This window comes from Ipomoea triloba, chromosome 8 (assembly GCF_003576645.1).
Source record: "Ipomoea triloba cultivar NCNSP0323 chromosome 8, ASM357664v1".
Classification (NCBI taxonomy): domain Eukaryota; kingdom Viridiplantae; phylum Streptophyta; class Magnoliopsida; order Solanales; family Convolvulaceae; genus Ipomoea; species Ipomoea triloba.
This window is the reverse complement of record NC_044923.1, coordinates 18,366,086-18,388,297: the sequence shown is the minus strand read 5'-3', so window position 1 is coordinate 18,388,297 and position 22,212 is coordinate 18,366,086.

The window sequence follows — 22,212 nt, the reverse complement described above, 5'->3', positions numbered from 1 at the left end:
GTTTCATTTGCTTCGTTCTCAACATAAGTGTTAGATGTACTAGTTCTTTCCCCTTCGTTCTCAACATAAGTGTTAGATGTACTAGTTCTTTCCCCCCCTTTCTCAACATAAGTGTTAGATGTACTAGTTCTTTCCCCCCCTTCACCATGCCATATCCATTTTGTATAACTTAGATTAATTCCATCACAAATTAGATTATCATATATGTCATTTGCATTTAATTTTGTTAAATTGCAACACTTCTTACAAGGACAAAAAAACCTCCCATTATTATTCAGAAGACGGCGTTTTGCAAAGTCCAAAAATTCTTTAACTCCGTCATCATATTCCCTACTAATCCGAGAAGCATGCATCCAACTTTTATCCATGACAAGTCAATCTAAAATCATTATTAACTCTAATTAATCTAGTGTTAACATTCAATCATTGATTCAACAAATATAATAACTAAAACTTACTTCAGCACAGACCACGGTGTGGCTAATCACCGGATGCATAATAGAAAGCCGAAAAGTTAAAAAAGCACATACCACGGTATGGCTAATCATCGATTGCATAAGAGAAAGCCGAAAACATAAATAAGCACAGACCACGGTGTGGCTAATCACCGGATACATACGAGAAAGCCGAAAACATAAATAAGCACAGACCACGGTGTGGCTAATCACCAGATACATACGAGAAAGCCGAAAACATAAATAAGCACAGACCACGGTGTGGCTAATCACCGGATGCATACAAGAAAGCCGAAAGTTCGTAGAAAAATAAATGAATAAAGATCTTACCTCACCAAAGCTTTGTCCACGTCGATAAGCTAAACCTCAAATCAAACTAATCACCTACAATGGAAAGGGTGATTTGATCATAACTACAACTATTTGCAATGTAGTATAAAGTAATGTTCTAGGAAATTAAAGGAGAAACTAAATACTTTAATGATTTTATAATTTTATAATGTGTAAAATTTAAGACATATAATACTCCGTAATGATATTGATTCATTGTGATTCAAAATTAATTTAACTTTTTTTCCTTGAAACCCAACACAAAGAAGAAATATATTAATCAATAATTTAACTATTCTTATTTAATTTAACTAACAAGCAAACATAATCTAGTGAACAATTTAGCTAACAAGCAAATATCATTAAAAAAAATCCATAAACATTAATGTTGGAGGCATCTACTTGCTAATGAATAAAGTGTGAGATCCATATTTTTAAATAAAATAATTCAAAAATTTTATAAAAAAAAACAGAAAAAACCCTTACCGTGAAGGCTGATCGGCGGCAGGCTCCGGCGAGCAGCGGTGCGGCGGTTCGGCTGCGGCGGCGCGCCTTCGAGCGACTGCCGATCTCCCGCGGCGGTGCAGCGGTGCGGCGGTTCGGCTGCGGAGGCGCGCCTTCGAGCGACTGCCGATCTCCCGCGGCGGTGCAGCGGTGCGGCGGCGCGCCTTCGAGCTCGGCGGGAGTGCTTCGCGGTGCGGATCGGCGGGAGTGCTTCGCGGCTGCGGTTCGGCGGGCGTGCTTCGCGACTCCGACGGCTTGCAGCGACAGAGGCGCTTTGCGCGGATGGGTGGGCGACGGCTTGGATTAGGGATGGGGGGCGACGGCTTGGACGTCCGAATGTATTATGGTTTTGTTGTATTAGCTAGGGATTGCGTCCGAATGTTAATTTGGGCGAGACGGGTTGGATTTATTAAACCCTTCCACGTCGGTTATTTTACATAACCGACGTTATAAGTCAAGCCGGCAACAATACGACGTCGGCTACTTCCTAGCCGACGTCGTATTGTGCGCGGGCGTAGTCCGTTAGGTGATACGACGACGGCTAAAGATGTAGTCGTCGTCGTATCACACCGTCGCCGGTGTAAAACTGCGATACGACGTCGGCAACCCAGCTAGCCGACGTCGTATCGCATAGAGTATTAGGTTGAGACTTTACACGTCGGTTATGTCTCAAAAACCGACGTTAAAGGTTTTACGTCACATATAACGTCGGCTAATTACTTAGCCGACGTTAATTAGCCGACGTTGTATGTGATTTCTGTAGTAGTGATTGCTTTTTGTTTACGGCTGAAGAGTTAAACAGAGCCCAGAGTTAAACAGAGCAGTTGAGTGATCCCTAGCACTAAGTTACAGTGAAACAAAGCCAAAAGACAAGATGTATCATTAAGTGAAACAAAGCCAAAAACAAGAATACATATGTCTCAGTTCAGTGAAACTAAGCCAAAAACAAGAGTAGTCCTAAGTAGAGTCAAACAGAGCCAAAAACCAGATCTAAACAGAGCAAAAAACAATAATTCATTGGAGGTTGAAACAAAGCCAAAAACAAACAATTCGGCCAAGCAAAAATTACAGATCTGATGAATACAAAACCAAATCTGTGTTTTTTATTGATTCCTTTGTAAAAAACTACCTTTGGACCACCGTTGAACTGTCAACCACCGCCGTGAACCGCCATGGACTGTCAACCATCGGCGTGAACCGCCGCCCCACGCCGTCAACAGCTCCGTTCGCCAATCGCCGTCCACCGCCGCTGCAACCCCTTAGGAGATCGGAAATTGCCCAATCAATGCAGCCGTCCACTCCAGTGTCCAGTTGACCGCCGCTAGCTACGCACCCACGGGGACCGCAGACAGATTTGGCGGATGGGTGAGATGGAGATGAAGATTTGGGACCACACAACACTTTTCATCGAAAAGGAAAGGTTAGGGACCACACTACAAAAGGTTTGGAAAGGGAAAGGGTTTGTGGATGGGGTGAGATCTGTAGTTTGTTTGTGTTGTTGGAGTGTGTGGGGATTTGTCGATGGGGGCAGCAGGTATAATAACCCTAATAACTAAGAAAGGGTTTGTGGATGGGGAAGGTATAATAAATAAATAACAGTAGTAAATACGGTAGGTGTACACCTACCGTATTTACTATTCTTTTTTTAAAAAAAATTGTAAAATGCATTGAGCCTAAGGGTTAGGCTCATTCAAAAATGAATGAGCCTAACCCTTAGGCTCTTTTCCTCTTTATGTTGCCCACCCAGAATAGCCATTATTTGGAGAACCATGCTACTCTAATTCCTCGCCGGCGAATCGACCCCATTATTTTAGGGTACATTATTTTTGTATTGAAGGTACATTATTATACCTTCAGTACAAAAATAATGTACCTTCAGTACAAAAATAATTTATTTTTTATTTTTGGTCCACACAACTGTGTGGACCATAGTGCATGCAATAATTTGCCTGATAGCCATGGTCTGGGCTTATTGCTAAATGTTTTAGCTTGAATTTTATGCTAAAAAAACTTGGTCCACTAGGAGTAGATTTTGTATTTGAACCCACAACTATCAATCTGTCTGCACTGCATTTTATTTATGGGCTTCTTTTTATTTCCCATCTAAAAATTTTTGAAAAAAAAAAAAAGAAGGAAAAAGTATCAAATAATAGATCACTAAACGTATTGTTTTGTTTAATTTGGTCATTGAACTTAACAAGTGTGCAATTAAATCAACAAACAATCAAAATATTTGTAATTGGGACATATTTCCAAAAAAAAAAATTAGTAGAATTCGATCATATTGTTTACATGGTATGTACTAAGAGCGAGCCACCATTTTCGTCTATCATGCCAGTTGGGATGAAAGATTAGAATATTTTCAACTCAAATTGCATTAAAATAAATCAGAAAAATATTATCTCAATTGCACATATTTTTTGTTTGATGGTTTAATTACTCAATTTTTTTTGTTTAGGGACATAATTGTACAAAAGCGATAGACTTATTCGACACTTTTTTCAAAAAAACAAAAAACAAAAAAACAAAAAAACAAAAAGAAGAAGAAAGAAAATGAAACCTTTTTGATGTTTATTAGTTGTGATTTTTAAAATTAAACAAAAACGAAAATTTTATATTTATTTTTTAAAAATGTTTTTTGGTTTGAATTTGTTTTAAGTTCATGCTGGTACATTGAGTGGAAATTAAATAATGTGTCTAGCTAGCAAACGTACAAACAATGAAGCTTCATGGTCTAGAGATGAAAAGTTTGACATATTTCAAAGTTGTTGTTTCCATTCCATCACGTACAATATAATTACTCGATCAGCATTACTATTAATAAAGCTTTCATGGCTGCATATATAATGTACATACAATACACTAAAGTTGCTGGACATGGACATACTATACGTAAATGCCAACAAAGGAAACTTCATTCCTTGGAACTTATATATATGCACTACTTACTACTATTATCATAATTGAATCAGACAAGCAGTTAAAAAACAACCATTTTATACGATATAAATGTCTCTTCTCTACAAAATACATAGAATAATGTGGTAATTAAAAAGTACACGTACATATGGGCTGCCTAGCTAATCCATGTAGTGTTTGTTGAGCTCGCTTCTTTCTCCCAAATTAAAATTAAAAATGTGAAATATGAGCAAAGTTGATAAGTACATGGTTTAAAGAAAGAACGAACTTAAAAAAATTGGTCCAATAAGTAAAACAAATCCTAAAGTGTTCTACTCCACAATCGAAACTACATTAAAAGATTGAATTCAATCCATTAACTGGTTTCTATATATGTTTCTCTTAACAGGCCTATGGTCACAATATAATAATCACAAGAAAAAAGTCCATATATAATATATAGGAACTAAAAAGTATTACAGATCTGTGAGACAGTTTCATTATGTGTGTAAGTAAATGGAAACAGGCAAACCGGGTCATGCATATATGAGTGTAGGAAGAGGATGTGCAATATAATAATTATTAGACTGACATATGAACTTTGGATTTCAACAATCTTTTGAAAGTGCAATCAAACCCATCCATTCATACTGCAAAAATCAATTGTGGTATGCAGAGCAGAGTGCAGTACAAGATGGATGAAGCCCAGAGTGCAGTTGTGAAACTGAGCAAAAATTGTAAAAGGCACTGTAAAAGTCAGGCATAATACTCCTTGTTTCACAGTGATGATGAGAATTCAAGATTGGAAACTTTTATGAATTAGCTTTAATTGTTGGAATGCCCACCGGAACTAACGTGCCTGCACTGTCCCTTGCCTTGCCTTCCATTAGTTTTCATTTTCTTCATTCTTTATATATAAATCACATAGAGTTGCGTTTAAATGAGAACCATGTCCTAAATTAAATGAGAATATAAGAACTACATGCATAAATGCACAGAATCTACTATACGAATGCACCACAACTATTCCATGGTCTACACCGTCCTTTAATCTGAACGTATTAGTAGCTGATATATAGTCTTAAATTTGAATATTTGTTGTCTACAAAAATAAGCCTAGGCGGCCGTCTAAGCGTCCGGCGCCCCTAAATTGAGACAAATTACTCCCTAGGTGATCATCTAGACTGCCAGCCGTTTAGGCACCTAACTCGACTGAATTCAGCCAGTTATCTCATCTAATTCGACCAATTTAGTCAAGTTAACTCGATTGAGTCGACCTTACTGACTAGCGCCTACTGCAACATGGTCCTTATATACAACAAGCTAAGGAAGATTGAAGAATAATGGTGAGTGATCTTTTCCCACATATACTATACCCGGCCCTGCAGATTGAATTAAAAGAATAGAAGCAACTTAAAGGAAAAGAGGTGAGAGCTGAGAGCTGAGAGAGAGCTGGGGTTTCTGATACTAGGCCAGTAGCTGCAGACACTTTTGACCAGTTCTTGTTTTTATTCATTTTTATCAAAATATATGTTTAATTTAGTATAGTTTGCTGGAAAGTTCATATGGAATTGTCAGAGGGTGTTCCATAGGGGGGTGGTAGTTTGGTGAGTTACTCTAAAAATAGCATCTTTAATTTATTGAAAGATGTTAAAGGAAGGGCAGGGGGGAGACCCATTCATGGTAGTGGTAGTACATTATGCCACCATGTGTTACATTACCCAACCTTTAACCACTTATTTATGCCATCATCATATCAATGTAGCAGTGCATTTCTAGCTACATGTAACACTAACCTCTGCATTGTGCATTGTGAATAAAATTCAAGAATAGCTATAACTATTCATAGAGAGTCGAGATGAGATGACACGAGTTTCTTTCAGCTTAATTAGGATTTTTCTGTGGGGAATTCCAACCGAGTTGATTGGACAGTTGGCTTGTTAATCACAAGGTTCTAGGTCCAACTCTCCACGAAGTTACTTATAAACCTTCTTGATTTGAGTTGGCCAGTTATAACTATCCATAGAGAGTCGGGATGAGATGACACAAGCTTCTTTCAGTTTAACTATGATTATTGTTCTGTGGGGCAATTCCAATCGAATTGATTGGACAGTTGGCTTGTTAATCACAAGGTTCTAGATCCAACTCTCCACGAAGTTACCTATTGGCCTAGCTTCTTGATTTGAGTTGGCCAGCTATAGGACAACGTAAGTTGATTTACCTTCTTGTGATCCTTAATTATTAGCTTTACCAACTAGAGTCACGAGGCGGATCGGACTTCATCTAGAACAGATAACGGCCGTAGACTTTTCAGTAAATTAAAGAATTAGTCTCGGTGTGTAAAGTTATAGTACTACGTATACGGTATACCTAAATTGAGGAAACATATAATCATACTAACTGCGTAACAGATCAACTCTAGTTACTTATATTCCATTGCATGTAGGTTACTTATATTCCATGTAGTAACTACAACACAAGTAAATATTGTTAATTGTTGAATACATAACATAATTGAGTATATTTATTTACTTGTATTTAATTATTTTATAATGAGAATGCATCACATAATTATCCACACACCCAGGCATGGATATATATTAAATTGATTTTTCTTAAAAAAGAAAAAAAAAATTCTCAGCTAGTATATATATACAATTATTAAAATATTAAGCTATATAAATTGATGATAGCATCTATGGCAGGCCCTTCCCACAAGATAATGTTTATATTTCCCCAAAGACAGGTAAGGTGCCAAGGCTTTATTATTTATATATATATAGTTTAAACTGCCTCTGGGGGCATCATCATGATAATATAGCAGCTCCAATATAGTATTAATTATATGACAATGTAATCATTTATTTATTTATAATAATTTCGCTTGTCATATGATGTTGAGAGTTCACTGGACAATGCAATTGCTGTTTTTATACTTCTGTAACCATTTATGAAGGCATTAATAAGAAGAAAAAAAAATGTGAATACGCACTATGCAACAATCCCAGTATATATAGGTGAAGTATGTATATAGTAATGCATTACCGGGCTAGTTTAAGTTGTAAATCACTTGATTTAAAATCAAAATTCTAGTGATAGGGTGGGATTTGAGAAAAAAAAAAAGTATATATACACTTCATTATTATATACACACATAGTGTTTGAAAATGCACCAAATTGCATCACATATAATGGTGCATTTCTGAACACTTTGTGGTTTATTTATGCTACATAATGGTTAGTGACCGCATAGCTATATGAGAAGCACTGTTCGCACGAGAACCAAATCCTATATATATATAAGTATGACTAGTAAAAATACATCACTAAATAATTATAAACAACTAAATACAATCACAACCAAATTAAGATATTTCACTCATCAACTTGACTCAGTCACTAACTAAAGAGTTACAAACTAAATTTTTTTTTTAAGGTAATAAAACATTTGTTTTGTTTAATTCATGAGTAGTAGTATTGGATTCGTTTTTGTGCAGTCCAACATACATCAAATCCTAGGACGACTGAATGGATGGGATAAAAACAATAGTAAACCAATAACCAGAGACCTAATCAACAGTCACACATCAAACATCTATCTATCTGGTCTAGGGGACATCAAAACTCATTCTTAATTACCATTTGGCCTCTTCTATAGGACACATGTAAGGGAATGATGATGTATAACAAGGTAGCTAAGGAAGAATCTAGTCAACATTTACATACCCCAAAACAAAAACAAGAAAATAAATGGGAAATGGAGGGGCATAGGATTCCCAAAAACGCCACCTTTTCTTTTACGAGAGGGAGCGTGGCTTTGCAGGAAAAAACACACATGAAAAGAAAAGTGAAACAACGTAACAAAAACAAAAGCAAGATAATTATAACAACAAAAATAAAAATCAAATAAAAATATATCCAACCTATGACCTTAGAAAGGTGGCTCCATGTAGGAATCCCAAGCACACCAAAAAAACCCCACTTTCAATTAGCACATTTTACAAAAGCTCTTCAAAAAAAAAAAAAGGAAAATAAAATTTACAAAACAAAAGTACCATATTTTTGGATAGAAAAAGACTAATTACTGGAGCTTTATTTTCATTCCACACGTGGGGCCTTTTTGGCTCCCCTATTGCTTTGCTTTGTTTAGTTAATTTATTCCATTTTTTAGTTCCAGTCATTTCAATCAAATTTTATGTCAAAATAATCAAAATGCATATTATTATAATAATATTATTTTTTCATAATTTTCTTTTCAAAAGTGTTGAGATGTTTAAATTGGCCAGTATGATTTTAAATTGAAAATATGAAGCACTCTGACTATTTTGGTAAAAAAGACTAAATATAACACCAAAAAGACTAAATATAACATAAAATGAAAGTCATGTGTTAAATGTGACAAAAATAATACTCGTGGACCAAATATGAGTTTGACTTAATAGTCATGACACTAAAACTGAAAATTTTGTGTATTATGGCATATCGTTAAATGTGACAAAAATAATACTTGTGAACCAAATATTGATTTATAGTCAGGCATGCAGTCGCTACTCGAAAGTACATGCACTTTGGGTGAAACCCGTCCTATAACCCTAGCCGGCATAAGACTACGAAGAGATAAATCAACCTAGGTTACACGTAACTGACTGACTCAAACAAAAAATATCTATAGACAATTCAACTTTCATAAAAAAGTCGATCTTGAAATATTGTGTATTATAGTATATGTATATCTTGCACTATGTGTTAAATAAAAATAGCCTCTATATGTGTGTGTGAGAGATTGTAAGATTTGTATAGTAATTAATTTTCAGCTACATTCTTCATTAAAAAGAAAATTAATAAGAATGATTATGGTAAAATCTTAACAGTGAGTATTTGTTTGTGTTTTGGTTAATGGATGTCCAACATCAAGCTTTTGTTGTAGGGTAAAATGCAGATATCTTTCTTTCATCTTCATCATTATAATTTCCCAGGCCACCTTTTGTATTATGTCCAAAGGAGATGTGATTATTATTACTATTTGTTTAGATGTATATGTTTATTAAGAGGCCAGGAGCCTATATATGTACACTTTTTCAAGGGCCCATTTTTTGGTCTTTCATAATCACGGGTAGAAATGCTTTCCTATATATACTAAAGTAAATTGGCAAATGATAAGGTTAGTGCACAAACAACTATAAAAATATCAAAAAAAAAAAATTGTACTTAACAAACCACAAATCATGTTTTGCCACCTTCTATTCTATTCTATTCTTTTCCCTAATAAAGTGCATGTCTCAGACAGATTGTAGAAATAACAGTTTGTGTTTTAAGTTTAACAACTAAAATTATTTTTGAGGGTTTTTTTTTAAAAAAAATATTTTGTTAATATGTTCATGAAATTAGAGTTTACGGACTAGGGACTACGGTGTTTGCAATTGTATTAGATGGCCACATTTTTTCAGTGATGTGATAAATTTGTAGTCCTATTTGAAAGTGTGTATTCGGTAAACTTCGCTCCTATGTAAATAATTCATGCACAAATCACACAGGAGAGATGTAAATCGCACTAGGAAGACTATGTGTAAACTGACCTAGAAGGCATTGACAATATCGAATTCATTTTTTGAGATACGAGAATCATGTTTCACCCACTCAACTATACATTTCGGGACTAGATGATCACATTTTTAATAGTATATAAATTTAATTATTTAATTTAAAATCAAAACATGGTATAATAAATAATAAATAATATTATAAAACTCCAAATGCTAATATCATCCGTCACCAAATGCAATAAATATCCTTAGTTATAAAAGAAAAAATAGTTAAATGCCATCAAATCAAATCGATTAAACACTCATAACCAACTTGGTTAGCGTAAATAATCGTGCGCTCTCAACCTTTAAAAGAAGTTGAGAATTCAAAATTTCATCTCTTATATAGAATAATCAATATAGACCCACAAATTATATCGTGGAACAAGATTATATTCATCTTGCGTTATAGACCCTAATTGAAAATGATGTCATTTTGTTTAAATTAGCGCAACCTTTTTCTTTTATTTTCCTTTCCTTCTCTTTGGATAGCATTCGCATTTATAATAGGTATATAATCTTTTTTTTTTTTTTTTGAAAACAGGTATATAATCTATTGATTGTAAGTACATAAATTTACATCTATATGTATATAATTTGTCAACCATAAATGCATCATGTCAATTAAATCTAACATTGTCTCTTGTTTATTCAATTATTTGCACTAAAAATTGAACCATTTATTTATTTTATTTACTATATATATAAAGTCAAGCTTTTTTTTTTTTTTTTTTTTTGAGATAAAGTCAAGCTTTTCTAAATAATTTATTTTTGCCAATCCTTTGCTTTAAGCTAAGATATATCTTCGTTCATCTTTTACCTTTCCTTTCTTTTTTGACTTTATTTTTTGAAATTAAAGACCGAAAGAGAGTGTAAATGGACCCTTTATTAGGAAATAGAAAGGGATCACACCTTTAAATTTTGAAGTCGCAGAAATATTGAGCATATGTTCACATAACTTAGCTAGCTTGCCAATTTTGATGACATTAAATTTTGTTTAGAATTATTATTATGTTTTTATTAATTGCCATTTTACTTATAAAGTAAGTGGTATAAATATACCAAAGCATAATTATTTTTTAAAAGTGTGTATAATTTACATGATAAGTTATCTCTTCTTCTTCTTATTCTTTTTTTTTAGTACTACTAACTCTATTAAAATGTAGTATTTGTTTATAACTACTATCTCAATCTACTGAAGCATAAAGAGTCAATATCATCTCCAATGAAACTCGAACCCACCCCCTTCTACGTGGGGTGCAACCGGGTGCCACTATATCACAAGGTCATTGACACAAGTTCTCTCTTCTTCTTCTTATTCTTTTAATTAAAAAGAAATTGATATTATGATGCTACAATGTTTTGTTTAACCAACAGTTAGTATACCCTTTGAATGCACTTACATGTAGGGATGACTATGGTGCTAAACTAGGGACTAAATTAATAATATTTTGACAAATAATAAGTAGCCAATAATAAGGTGCTAAAATGTGTATCATTTGTACACTTACATGTAGGGATGATTATAATTTGATTCAAACCGAATCCGACACTGTAGCAACCAAACTAAAAGGTTCTGGTTACGATTTAGAATCGAAACCCAATATTTGAATTTCAGTTTATTAAAATCGCGAACAAAAACTGTCGGTTTCGAACCGAAAAAATATCTTATTTTTTTCTTTTAAAATATAATGAAAGTAATACAGTAAATGGATCACTAAATCAAATCAAAGTGATCGGAGGTTATAATTACCTCATTGAAAATCAAGGATTAATTATGGATAAATAGAAAAAATTGTTGTTGATCACAAAAGCTAGGCTTCACTTTTGTGTTTTGTTTGGATTGATTTCAATGGAGGAAACGAAACCCAAGGAGAAAAGAGGGGAGCGGAGGCAATGGTGGCTCCTCCGCATTGATGAGTTGCAGCGGAGTTGACATCATTAGGTTTAGGTTTAGGTTTAGGTTTAACTTCATCAAAAGAATATAAATACAATTAAAATAAAATGATGGATCATATTGATATATAGAGTTTGAAGTCCCACCACCGCAATATATGCCAATTCCCTCCTACTCTCATCTCTTCATATATCAGATCAATCTCTTTCGGAAATTGGACCTCCTCACTCCCTCTCCCTCATCTCCAATCTCACTCTATATTAACCCTTTTCTTTCCCCCATAATTATACCCCTTTAAAGCCTCATCTTTCTTCTTCTTATTCTTTCTCTTCTTTCTTTTTTTAATTGTCTTTTTTATAACCTAAGTTACGAATTTAATTGAAAACTTCACCCCATAATCCTACTTTCCTTTTTGTATTTTTTTTACTTATACTCTAAACATGTACTATATGTGTGTGTATTTACAAATGCTATATATAATGCGTGCATTTATATGAGAATCATGTCTTAGGTGAGAAACTGCAACTACTATATATACATAATCTACTACATGAATGCACTCAATTGTGTGCATTTATGTAGTAGAATATGTATACTCACGTAGTTCTTACATTCTCATCTAAGGCATGATTTCATATCATCTACAATCTATATATATTTAACAGCATTGCATTTATAATATATAATTGCATAAAAGATAGTGCATGGCAGATTACAAACCGGCTTGAGTTGCAGTACGTATAGTAATTAACAATATGATAAAGTTGTCACGAAGGATGCTCAAGTGGGTGGAGTATAATTTTAATAATTTATATCTCTTAGGCTTAATTTACCTCGTACTTACGCGAGGATAAAATTGTAGGGACAAAATAATTCTTATCAAAAATTTTCTGACATGAACAAAACTATATTTATTCATTGATTATTATGAATTGGCAAACCCCACCGCACTTTAAAAATAAATTAAATTTACTGATATTGTCACATAAATCTTTTGTGTTATTGTAGTTTGATTCTCAACAGTATAGCAACCAGCTTGGAGGATAATTACAAGGTTTTTAAAAACAACAATAATTAAGACACTAATGACCAATTTAGTTTTATGTAGTGTATGAAATGCAGCAGTGGGACAATATGTGTTGTGCTTTTTGTTTTGGTAATATATGTCGAATGGTATAGACTAGGGTGGCAACTACTTTATATAAAGAAATTTTGGGGGTGGGGGAAGAGAAGGAAAAATCAACAGGTAACATTCACAAAAGCTGCTAAGCTAATTCAGAATGAGATGGCTTTACTAATGCGTGTGAGTGTGATGGATGTGGGGAAAGTAATTTAATTTAATTTAATTAATTAAATTATCAATCAAACTAGTTCTTATGAAATTAAAGATATTTATTGATTGTTTAATTGTATAATATAATAGATCAAATACATTATATGCATATTCATTATTTTGAAGGAAAAAAATTGTTAAATAAATACTTGAAAGGTCAAATTGAGCGTATTGTCATTCAAACATGGACCTGACAACTACATAAATAATCAAATATTAAGGAAATAAAGTTGTATATTTATTACCAGTTATATTTTTTTGTATTATATATAGATCAGAACACCTAATTTAGTATTATATAACTTGACTTATATATCTAATAATTTGTCTACAACATATATTTAATTTAAAAAATACAGAAAAATAAAACTACTAGCTAGCTAGTACATACTAAAACATATACATTACAAATTTCTACTATTCAAAAATACGCTAGCCCTACCATCTTTGAAAATTCTCATGGAAAATCATTCCCATTGTTCCAAATATATGTATATATATGCTAGCTGTTTAATGATGCATGCACCTTTAGGTTGTGTAATGCCTCTTAACAATAATTTTGTTTTTAAATCCTCCTTTTTATTAATATTTATTCATGCATGTCACAATCCATCAGTATATTTCATTATTCTTGTTTTAAAAAAAAATCAGATTTAGCTAGAATGTAAGGCTCCAATATTCTATAGGCTGGGATTTTTATTTTTTATTTTTTTGGTATTGAAACAATAAATTAAACACATTAATATAATTACAATGAAAGTCTATAATGCCAATTGACATCGGTGTCTCATATACTTATACAATTATACTAATAACGCTTTGGGAAAAAGTGCAGTACTTGGTACAAACTTAAAGCTTACTCTCAACATACATTTTAAGATTGTATTCGGTACAAAAGTTAATAGTGTCGATCAGTACCTTAAAATTTTCTTATAATTATAATACTTAACATCCTATAGACTATAATAATTACATACGTACAATTAATTATAATAATGTTTGAATTAACATTATAATAAATAAAATAATTGGAGAAAATAGGGTCTTTTAAGACTTTAGACATGAAAAATGGTCCCTGTTGGACTCAAACCCTTACCCTAATTAAGGGCAGATGGCCTCCCTCTTTTTTTAGAGATTTTTATAACAAATTAAAGGAAATTTTACTTGCATAATTTTGTCTTTGAATTGTTTGAAATTGTATCAAATGATTAAATTACAGTCAAGAACTCTAGAATCTAGATCATGATTTCTCTCAGCTCCTAATTTATATAGTTACATTCATTATAAATATTCAACCTAAAGTGGTCAATTGAACTCCATAAAAAACAGCATTGAAGCTGAGGTCATGATTAGGGAATTTGGCTCTAGGTTGAATATATTCAAATATGATAGATCCATATATATATGATCCTAAGAAACAGCATGTCAGTCAAATCTTATGAACATCTATCATCAGATGCCAATTTATGAATGAGGAATCTAACTATTATCCAAGGCAAGTAAAAGATGAAGTGTTTTGTGTTTTATGCTAAGTAAAAGGAATATAATAAAGTGAAAGCTTGGGACAGGGACAGGGACATGGACATGACATACATAGAGGCATAGAGTTGTTGATGATGATCAGATGAAGCCAATTAGAAATTTGGACTTTGTTTCAGGATCATTACTCTGAATTTGGAAAATGACAAAATTAAGGCATGATAATAATGAATGAATATGTTCTTTACAAACAAAGAATCTAATGGCATCAAAGTGTTGTTTGTAGGGCTAGCTTACACCCAACTTTCAAAAGTGGATGTAGGGAGAAAGAAACAAGGCTCTTGCATAGGGTTCCCTCAACCATTTAATTTGGTCCTTTTCTTATTTTTTAAATTGGTATATATTATAATTTCATATCATTAGCATGCATTATAATTTGAAGTGTATTTTGGTAGTTTTGAGTGTATAATATATAAAACATAATTGGGCAATCCAACTATTTTTAGTTTTTTTCAACTAACTAATACAAGTATACTAAATTGAGTAATATGTTCCATCTCAACTAAAAAGTTAGACTAATAGTTGAGTATCACGTTTATTATTTATATATGCTCATCTGGTAGTAAATTAAACGCTTATTAGATAATATGTTTGAATTTAAATGTCATGCATTAGTCTCTTTTGCCCTCGTACGTGAATCAATGATAAGCTTTTGAATGCATCTTTGCTAGAGTTTTGACATAATAGAACCCTCTTGATTCTTGAAGAAATGTATACCTAAAGAAAAAAGTTCTTTAAGAAATTTTTTTGATGGGATGGATGTATAAACTTTGTAAAGATGGACTCTTGGTTGTTAGGTCCCAATTCAATGTTTAGAAGTATATGCATATCTCATTCATACTTAAAGATTAAAGCAGAAGGTNTTTTTTTTTTTTTTTGAAAACAGGTATATAATCTATTGATTGTAAGTACATAAATTTACATCTATATGTATATAATTTGTCAACCATAAATGCATCATGTCAATTAAATCTAACATTGTCTCTTGTTTATTCAATTATTTGCACTAAAAATTGAACCATTTATTTATTTTATTTACTATATATATAAAGTCAAGCTTTTTTTTTTTTTTTTTGTTTGAGATAAAGTCAAGCTTTTCTAAATAATTTATTTTTGCCAATCCTTTGCTTTAAGCTAAGATATATCTTCGTTCATCTTTTACCTTTCCTTTCTTTTTTGACTTTATTTTTTGAAATTAAAGACCGAAAGAGAGTGTAAATGGACCCTTTATTAGGAAATAGAAAGGGATCACACCTTTAAATTTTGAAGTCGCAGAAATATTGAGCATATGTTCACATAACTTAGCTAGCTTGCCAATTTTGATGACATTAAATTTTGTTTAGAATTATTATTATGTTTTTATTAATTGCCATTTTACTTATAAAGTAAGTGGTATAAATATACCAAAGCATAATTATTTTTTAAAAGTGTGTATAATTTACATGATAAGTTATCTCTTCTTCTTCTTATTCTTTTTTTTTAGTACTACTAACTCTATTAAAATGTAGTATTTGTTTATAACTACTATCTCAATCTACTGAAGCATAAAGAGTCAATATCATCTCCAATGAAACTCGAACCCACCCCCTTCTACGTGGGGTGCAACCGGGTGCCACTATATCACAAGGTCATTGACACAAGTTCTCTCTTCTTCTTCTTATTCTTTTAATTAAAAAGAAATTGATATTATGATGCTACAATGTTTTGTTTAACCAACAGTTAGTATACCCTTTGAATGCACTTACATGTAGGGATGACTATGGTGCTAAACTAGGGACTAAATTAATAATATTTTGACAAATAATAAGTAGCCAATAATAAGGTGCTAAAATGTGTATCATTTGTACACTTACATGTAGGGATGATTATAATTTGATTCAAACCGAATCCGACACTGTAGCAACCAAACTAAAAGGTTCTGGTTACGATTTAGAATCGAAACCCAATATTTGAATTTCAGTTTATTAAAATCGCGAACAAAAACTGTCGGTTTCGAACCGAAAAAATATCTTATTTTTTTCTTTTAAAATATAATGAAAGTAATACAGTAAATGGATCACTAAATCAAATCAAAGTGATCGGAGGTTATAATTACCTCATTGAAAATCAAGGATTAATTATGGATAAATAGAAAAAATTGTTGTTGATCACAAAAGCTAGGCTTCACTTTTGTGTTTTGTTTGGATTGATTTCAATGGAGGAAACGAAACCCAAGGAGAAAAGAGGGGAGCGGAGGCAATGGTGGCTCCTCCGCATTGATGAGTTGCAGCGGAGTTGACATCATTAGGTTTAGGTTTAGGTTTAGGTTTAACTTCATCAAAAGAATATAAATACAATTAAAATAAAATGATGGATCATATTGATATATAGAGTTTGAAGTCCCACCACCGCAATATATGCCAATTCCCTCCTACTCTCATCTCTTCATATATCAGATCAATCTCTTTCGGAAATTGGACCTCCTCACTCCCTCTCCCTCATCTCCAATCTCACTCTATATTAACCCTTTTCTTTCCCCCATAATTATACCCCTTTAAAGCCTCATCTTTCTTCTTCTTATTCTTTCTCTTCTTTCTTTTTTTAATTGTCTTTTTTATAACCTAAGTTACGAATTTAATTGAAAACTTCACCCCATAATCCTACTTTCCTTTTTGTATTTTTTTTACTTATACTCTAAACATGTACTATATGTGTGTGTATTTACAAATGCTATATATAATGCGTGCATTTATATGAGAATCATGTCTTAGGTGAGAAACTGCAACTACTATATATACATAATCTACTACATGAATGCACTCAATTGTGTGCATTTATGTAGTAGAATATGTATACTCACGTAGTTCTTACATTCTCATCTAAGGCATGATTTCATATCATCTACAATCTATATATATTTAACAGCATTGCATTTATAATATATAATTGCATAAAAGATAGTGCATGGCAGATTACAAACCGGCTTGAGTTGCAGTACGTATAGTAATTAACAATATGATAAAGTTGTCACGAAGGATGCTCAAGTGGGTGGAGTATAATTTTAATAATTTATATCTCTTAGGCTTAATTTACCTCGTACTTACGCGAGGATAAAATTGTAGGGACAAAATAATTCTTATCAAAAATTTTCTGACATGAACAAAACTATATTTATTCATTGATTATTATGAATTGGCAAACCCCACCGCACTTTAAAAATAAATTAAATTTACTGATATTGTCACATAAATCTTTTGTGTTATTGTAGTTTGATTCTCAACAGTATAGCAACCAGCTTGGAGGATAATTACAAGGTTTTTAAAAACAACAATAATTAAGACACTAATGACCAATTTAGTTTTATGTAGTGTATGAAATGCAGCAGTGGGACAATATGTGTTGTGCTTTTTGTTTTGGTAATATATGTCGAATGGTATAGACTAGGGTGGCAACTACTTTATATAAAGAAATTTTGGGGGTGGGGGAAGAGAAGGAAAAATCAACAGGTAACATTCACAAAAGCTGCTAAGCTAATTCAGAATGAGATGGCTTTACTAATGCGTGTGAGTGTGATGGATGTGGGGAAAGTAATTTAATTTAATTTAATTAATTAAATTATCAATCAAACTAGTTCTTATGAAATTAAAGATATTTATTGATTGTTTAATTGTATAATATAATAGATCAAATACATTATATGCATATTCATTATTTTGAAGGAAAAAAATTGTTAAATAAATACTTGAAAGGTCAAATTGAGCGTATTGTCATTCAAACATGGACCTGACAACTACATAAATAATCAAATATTAAGGAAATAAAGTTGTATATTTATTACCAGTTATATTTTTTTGTATTATATATAGATCAGAACACCTAATTTAGTATTATATAACTTGACTTATATATCTAATAATTTGTCTACAACATATATTTAATTTAAAAAATACAGAAAAATAAAACTACTAGCTAGCTAGTACATACTAAAACATATACATTACAAATTTCTACTATTCAAAAATACGCTAGCCCTACCATCTTTGAAAATTCTCATGGAAAATCATTCCCATTGTTCCAAATATATGTATATATATGCTAGCTGTTTAATGATGCATGCACCTTTAGGTTGTGTAATGCCTCTTAACAATAATTTTGTTTTTAAATCCTCCTTTTTATTAATATTTATTCATGCATGTCACAATCCATCAGTATATTTCATTATTCTTGTTTTAAAAAAAAATCAGATTTAGCTAGAATGTAAGGCTCCAATATTCTATAGGCTGGGATTTTTATTTTTTATTTTTTTGGTATTGAAACAATAAATTAAACACATTAATATAATTACAATGAAAGTCTATAATGCCAATTGACATCGGTGTCTCATATACTTATACAATTATACTAATAACGCTTTGGGAAAAAGTGCAGTACTTGGTACAAACTTAAAGCTTACTCTCAACATACATTTTAAGATTGTATTCGGTACAAAAGTTAATAGTGTCGATCAGTACCTTAAAATTTTCTTATAATTATAATACTTAACATCCTATAGACTATAATAATTACATACGTACAATTAATTATAATAATGTTTGAATTAACATTATAATAAATAAAATAATTGGAGAAAATAGGGTCTTTTAAGACTTTAGACATGAAAAATGGTCCCTGTTGGACTCAAACCCTTACCCTAATTAAGGGCAGATGGCCTCCCTCTTTTTTTAGAGATTTTTATAACAAATTAAAGGAAATTTTACTTGCATAATTTTGTCTTTGAATTGTTTGAAATTGTATCAAATGATTAAATTACAGTCAAGAACTCTAGAATCTAGATCATGATTTCTCTCAGCTCCTAATTTATATAGTTACATTCATTATAAATATTCAACCTAAAGTGGTCAATTGAACTCCATAAAAAACAGCATTGAAGCTGAGGTCATGATTAGGGAATTTGGCTCTAGGTTGAATATATTCAAATATGATAGATCCATATATATATGATCCTAAGAAACAGCATGTCAGTCAAATCTTATGAACATCTATCATCAGATGCCAATTTATGAATGAGGAATCTAACTATTATCCAAGGCAAGTAAAAGATGAAGTGTTTTGTGTTTTATGCTAAGTAAAAGGAATATAATAAAGTGAAAGCTTGGGACAGGGACAGGGACATGGACATGACATACATAGAGGCATAGAGTTGTTGATGATGATCAGATGAAGCCAATTAGAAATTTGGACTTTGTTTCAGGATCATTACTCTGAATTTGGAAAATGACAAAATTAAGGCATGATAATAATGAATGAATATGTTCTTTACAAACAAAGAATCTAATGGCATCAAAGTGTTGTTTGTAGGGCTAGCTTACACCCAACTTTCAAAAGTGGATGTAGGGAGAAAGAAACAAGGCTCTTGCATAGGGTTCCCTCAACCATTTAATTTGGTCCTTTTCTTATTTTTTAAATTGGTATATATTATAATTTCATATCATTAGCATGCATTATAATTTGAAGTGTATTTTGGTAGTTTTGAGTGTATAATATATAAAACATAATTGGGCAATCCAACTATTTTTAGTTTTTTTCAACTAACTAATACAAGTATACTAAATTGAGTAATATGTTCCATCTCAACTAAAAAGTTAGACTAATAGTTGAGTATCACGTTTATTATTTATATATGCTCATCTGGTAGTAAATTAAACGCTTATTAGATAATATGTTTGAATTTAAATGTCATGCATTAGTCTCTTTTGCCCTCGTACGTGAATCAATGATAAGCTTTTGAATGCATCTTTGCTAGAGTTTTGACATAATAGAACCCTCTTGATTCTTGAAGAAATGTATACCTAAAGAAAAAAGTTCTTTAAGAAATTTTTTTGATGGGATGGATGTATAAACTTTGTAAAGATGGACTCTTGGTTGTTAGGTCCCAATTCAATGTTTAGAAGTATATGCATATCTCATTCATACTTAAAGATTAAAGCAGAAGGTGAGTAATTTAGCAGGTTATATAAACTTGGACCAACATAAAGTTTGATTTTTTGTAACTTTAATTTGGCAGTTGGATGGATGGCTGCTTGTGGGACAAAATTCCACCCACTATTTGGCTTCACTTTAATTTTTGTTTTGTGCATTTCCCTTTTCACGTTACACTTGGATTCCCTCTCTAAAAGGCATACGTACATGTCTTTGTACATACAATCTCGATCACCTCATATATTCGTGTACATACATATATAATTCCATAGTCAATAGTTGAATAATGAATATAATGAAGAACGAAGCACAGGTTGCTATAGTGTTGTGTGTTAGAACTTAAATCAATGTCTCTTTTTTGGCGGGAGATTTCGCTATCAAGAAGAAAGTTCTTACTACTAAGAGATGGCAAATCACCCCTTTGTTTTTTTGGCAGATTACTGAACTTTGGGTGAGAGCTGTTGATCGAGGATCCACCAGCCTCGCCTTCAGATTTTATTTTTTATTTTTCCAGTCTCCATGAACAGCCCAACTGGTCACCGAACAATCTCTCAAGGCGAGTGGAGACTTTAAGTGTTAAGTGCATCACCCGGGCTAAAATCCAACAGGCTAAATCAATAAACTAAAATTTAAAAATATTAGTGAATATCACGTGGTAGGGTTCAAATTTTTACCTTAATGCGGGAAGTGAGCTTTAAGTGCATCACCCGGCCCATTTATTAGGCTGTCTACAATAGCCAATTTTGGCACAAAATTTAAGAACTAAATTTGAGTTTAAGTCACACAACAAATGGGAATGGCTTACATGGCAATGAGATATTTGTCCTGCAAGGTTGGGATTTTGCAGGTTAACAATGGGCCCCACCATTCAATAATTCCGCGCCTCACGCATGTGTGAGGCGCGGGCGCGTAAAATTATTATTTTTTTATTTCAGTTTTTATTTTAATTTTTGTTTTTTCTTTTCTTTTTTTTTCCTCCACCCTTATTTTCTCTTTCTTAATTACACTTACAAAAACACCTCAAAATCTACACCCAAGTTTTAACTATTGGGGAAGGCCTTAGTGAATAAAATTTAGGGTGTGTTTGGTTGGGGGGTTTTGGTATAGGGAATGGGTATGAAAGTGATTGTTAGTGTTTGGTTGATAGGTTTTAAGAATGCTACTATGGGTATGGAATACCCCATTAATGGGAAAACCCATACCCTTATTAAATAAGGGTTTCATTTCACTTCTTCATTTCTTCCCCAACTATTAATATTCATTCCCATTCCACCCAACTACCAAACATGCTAAATACTTTCACCAAAACCCATTACCCTTACCAAGTATTTGATACCCATTCCGATTCCGATTCCCATGTGCGAACCAAACACACCCTTAAAGTTTACGTAGTATGATTAAAGGAGTTGGTTTGAAGAAAGACAAGTACAATAATGTTTTAGTAGGATTGGAATTTGGGACATATTATATACCTAGCTTAATTACAATATGTAGCTTTGATGATGAATACACTGTACTTTGAGTTAGGTGGAGGGCCTTATATCTTTTTATTTAAAAAGAAAAGAAAAGAAAAAAACACCTCTAGAAAGAAATCATACGTACTGAAAAAGAAAACTTTGTGTTTTTAATATTAATTTGAAAATTCCTTATGGTGATAATCCTACGAGCTAGGCTTGTAGTTTATGTACAAGTACAGTAGCAAGTAGACAATCCATT